Source organism: Octopus bimaculoides, chromosome 1 (genome assembly GCF_046866305.1).
Source record: "Octopus bimaculoides isolate indiv1 chromosome 1, ASM4686630v1, whole genome shotgun sequence".
Classification (NCBI taxonomy): Eukaryota; Metazoa; Mollusca; class Cephalopoda; order Octopoda; family Octopodidae; genus Octopus; species Octopus bimaculoides.
The window spans coordinates 147,923,221-147,928,220 of record NC_142928.1 but is presented as its reverse complement, the minus strand read 5'-3'; the positions used below and the strand labels follow the sequence as shown (position 1 = coordinate 147,928,220).

Below are 5,000 nucleotides of genomic sequence, written 5' to 3'. Positions count from 1 at the left end.
GACGAAAACAGGTGGTGTAGAAAACAAACAGATGTATTAGTATAACGCTCGGGAATTGAAAAAGTCTTTAACGAGAACATATATATTCTCTCTGTTTACTTCCTCTTGTTCCTTTCTGTTGAAGAGCGTAGGCTCGAAACGTAAAAGACTTTCTCACCTTCCCGAGTGTCAAACTAATACATCTGCTTGTTTTTTTTACACCTGTCTTCGTGTTTTGTTTTTCTGAAAATTTCAACTATATATGTATAGACGAGGGTGTGCTGGAAAGTTCCTAGCTTTAAGGGTGTCCCGAAAGGCCTGGTTGGAGGCCTAACCGTCTAAGTTCTTTTACAGGGCTTAGAAAAACTGAAAGACCACTGCAATGTGTGAATCTTTGAAGGGAATATGTTGAATAACATCATAATTAACTGATCCACCTGTATTCTCTCTTACTGAAAGCCAGAAACTTTTTAGCCTCCCCCCCCCTCGTGTGTGTGTGTGTGTGTGTGTGTGTGTGTGTGTGTGTTTGCGTGCGTGCGTGTGCGTGTGCGTGCGTGTGTGTGTGTATTCATTTTCAGAGTCTAGTTTATGTAATTCTTTAATATTGTTATATTATTCATCTTACTGGAAGTTATAATATATATATAACTGTCAATTTTTGTTTCCGGTTTTGAGAATAACGAGGTGACATAAGATATACCTTGCCCTGGAAAGAACAAATTATATTATCACAGATTAGCTTCGCACAAACAATGGCATTCGTTTTTGTTTTGTTTGCGTCTCACCAAGCAATAACGCTCTTTATTGTTTTAACTTGTATTGTGCAAGTGCATTGAGAAATGTCTTCGAGAAGACTTATAACTGATAACCGATTTTCAGATAAAATACTTTAAGAAATATATATATCAAGAGAAAAGCACTATCTAAATTATGCAATATAATACCAGAAATAAAATACAAACACTTGGTTCTTCATTATGATGCGATCTCATTTGCCGACACCACATCTACTGAAGAAAATCTATCTTATTACTATTTCTTATTATAAACAATTATATGTTGCTTCTCATCTTTAAGTGGAATTTAATCGATATTACTTCCGTCTTTGTGTTCTATAGTTTAGATTGCTTTTCCTTTCATTTCAGTTTCTGTCGAATTTCTTTTCATTTGTTACATTTAATGATTTTCTCAAGTTGATACCCTTATTAATCACTATTTAATTATTTTAATCATCTGATTCGAAGAAAACTAATACGATGCCATGAATCAAAACTAAAATCCTTGATAAACGTTCCCGTATTATTTTATTTTATTATTTTACTTGTTTCAGTTACTGGATCGTGCCCATACGGAGGCATCACTTTGTAAGTTTTAACCCATTAAATCAACTCTAGTATTTATTTTATCAATCTCAAATGGAGAAATGTCAAAGTAGACTGAATGTCATTTGAACTCAGAATGTAAAGTGATGTAATCATATACCACAAAGTATTTCGTCCAACACTGCCTATTCTCCCGTTCAGAATATTTAAAATTTCGAAACGAATACACAGTAAACTGTCTGTAATGTTTTAAATATATTTAAGGCGGTGAGCTGGCAGAATCATTAGCACGCCGGGCAAAATGCTTAGCAGCATTTCATCCATCCTTAAGTTTTGGTTTCAAATTCCGCCGAGATTGACTTTACCTTTCATCCTTTCGAGATCGGTAAAACAATTACCAGTTAAGTTCTGAGGTCGATGTAATCGACTTAACCACTATCTCGTAATTGCTGACCTCGTGCCAAAAATTGAAACCAATATTCTAAATACATTTAAATATCTAATTGCGAGTCTATCAGTCCTCTATGCTCAAGTACAACTACGCTCGGCTATACTTACAATTTCTTCAGAATCGATAAAATAAGAGAATATGTCGGTGACGATCCAATATTCTCTTAAATTGGTCTTGTGTCTTGGCAAAGAAATCGATATCTGTATTTGATTCGTTTTAGGTTAAAAGCTTTCTCATAACCCTGATGATAATCCAATTGTTTAGATTTGTTTCAAATCATTTTACGAGGATCGAATTGTTTTACACTGGATAATAGATATTATGTAGTTAGTTATTACACACTCATCCAATTCATTTACGGAATGATTTCCAATCAATTTTAAATTGCTTTACCATGACTAATGGCTTTACATTTAAAATGCTGGTTTAGCACAAAGTTTAATTATCTGAAGCCATTTTGTACATTGGTCTCGTCAATCGCCTTTCATCTTTCAACTGTTTCCTTTCTGGATATTCGTTTTTAAGTTATTAAAGTGCCGACATCTATGATTTCATACATAGTTATGTATACATATAGCTAATATTGAATCATGTTGAAAGAATAAGCTATAAAAAAAATTAAATTATTCCTGTATTTTGGCAATATAGGGAATATTAATATATTCTGCTGTAATTATAATTCTTTTATATGAATTTTTCCTAGCTTCATTCGTTTTGTAGATGATAAAAAAAATTATATAACTTGACGAAAAGTAATTATTAAAATTTCATCATCAAAAAAAGAATTTGATATTTACATTTGGAAGTATTTTAAGCAGGTGTTAATATAACACCCCAAGCCATTATTAATACCTCCCCTCTCTTTGTGGGGAAAAATAAATCTATAATATTCTAACAGTATAATGATTGGGATTTGATACTTCCGACTCCGTACAATCTTTCATATTCTACTTCATTTGAAAAAAAAAAAAAAAAAGCCGTTTTGAATGTAATGAAATCAATAAGACTGTTATTGAATTTGGTTCTTTTTATATATATGTGTCCAAATATTATACACCTACCGAAAGTGTTTGCTGACAGAATTTTATTTATTTATGTATTTATATATGTTTCTTCTGTTTTCTTCTTGGTAATGTTGGCAATAACTAAGTTCATCTTAGTAGGGTTCTCGAAAATGGTGTTTAAACGAGAAAAGAATTGAATGAGTAAGAACATATGAAAATGGGATGATTTTCCAAAGAACTATCACGAGAAAATATTGAATGACATAACATATAGTTCAACTTCCATAAAATCAATTACATCTGATTTGGTGAAATAAACAATATTTCTCTTTCGTGCAATATACTTCACATGGCATTGATTTTGTAACATTGCACTTGTCAAATAGCATAGGTGACTCTGTTCAAGTTATGTTCATGTAATATTATTGTGTAACGTATTATTTTATGTGTACCATTGTGTGTGTGAATTTTGTGTATATTCTTTATATTACATTGAACTAATACACCTCATTGACAACCTCAACACGGTAACTTACCATTGTACAGTTTTCTTACTGTATCTTTTCATTCGCATAACCTTATTTCTATTCATGTTTCACCATTACAATTTATCTACCGCTCATCACGTAAACATTAAACAAAATACTTTATCTCATTGTAGAAATTCTCTCTATTCCTTTAAATGTGTTACTGTAACTCAACCAGTAATTCATTCTCTCAAATCATTATCAACAAGTAATTCTTGTTCACACTTTTCTTCTGCTGCAAGAGAACTGTCCTTCATAATTAAATACAACGGCATTAAAACAAACTTTTGTATCTCAAGTTTCCAAATTTTACTTGCTAAACACCACGTTCATTTAATACCATTTAGTTGGACAATTCCTCTACATGATGCCAATTACGGTACTTACAATTACTTGTAGTTTTCTATTTATCAGTCTTTTTAAATCTTGATATAATTAGGGGTTAAAATTGTTTTGTTCACTTCATAGGATGTTTAAAAGAACAGTTTACTATACAAGGGTCAATCGATTAGTAAATACATAAAGTAAAAGAGGAGTACAAAGCAAGAAGTGGAAAGAGAAAGGACAGCATATAAGTGAATATATTATTTGGCAAATAGGAATAAATAGCATAGGAGAAGGTGGAGCACAAACGGATAAATTATTATAATTTGCACCACTGAGTATCTAAAAATGCATGGAGGCAAATGATTGAAACATTTATGAGTTCTACTTTTTGCGACAGCAGAAAATAGATTTACAATCATCTCAAAATTAAGAAACAAAACAAACATTTTTGTAAACATCATGTAGCTACCCTGCAGTATAAAATAGATAAAACTCCTCGTTCCACAAACAAATTCAGCTTATTGAAGGCGAGTAGTAAATATTTTGTGAAGATAAAAGCTAGAGAATAAGAAAATTAGACAATTGAGAAACAGTATAACAACTTTGTAAGGACAATAAATGACCAACAATGAAAGGAATAACGTCGTTTGGGGATTTGTTCGAAATGAAAGAATCGTATGTATGTATGTATGTATGTATGCGTGTGTGTGTGTGTGTATGTATGTATATGTGTATATATGATTATACATGCACGCATATATATAAATATACATACACACCACACACACACACACACACACACACACACATATATATATATATATATATATATATATATATATATATATATATATATATATATATATGCGTGTGTGTATGTGCATGGAATTTTATTAGAAACTAAACTGTTTATAAGTAATACCATTTTATTTCACTGGAATGTACTTATTCCTATGGCGTTTGCGTGAATATACACTGTAAACATAAAAATATGATTTAAAATACTGCACCAGAAAACATCGATAAAAGCTGAAAATAATTGCCTTTCCGTGGTGAAAAATTATTATTTTCAAGTGAAATGAATTATGTTACTTAGAAACGGTTACCTTTACATCTTTAGCACAAAAGTATGAAAATATCTGTTCTGGTAATACTACAAAATGTTTGACACATCACATGCGTGTTCGATTTCAATTTAAATTAGCGTCTTAAAGTATATTAGACCCTAAGGATGCAAGACCGAAAAACGCCTTGTTACTTACGTATATATTTCCATGTTGAGTTTTCTAAACGAATATATGTCACGCTTTGTACAGAGTGAAAAAGTGTAGCTGCTTACATGTGAGTATCTGCTGTTGACTTCTGTATATACCTCAGCGGTGAAACTTAT

The 5,000-nt window shown here is 31.4% G+C and overlaps 1 protein-coding gene across 3 annotated transcripts in view; it reads left to right on the top strand.

Annotated features, from left to right (window-relative positions):
• LOC106884320 (potassium channel subfamily K member 18) overlaps positions 1-5,000 on the top strand; it is a 197,386-nt gene that overhangs the window by 105,637 nt on the left and 86,749 nt on the right. Inside the window, exon 2 of one of the 3 annotated variants that reach the window (XM_052971312.2) lies at positions 1,310-1,343. The exons of the other annotated variants lie outside the window; for them this stretch is intronic. The gene's annotated coding sequence lies outside the window, so the exon portion shown is untranslated. The remainder of the gene's footprint in view (positions 1-1,309; positions 1,344-5,000) is intronic. 3 annotated transcript variants of the gene reach the window in all.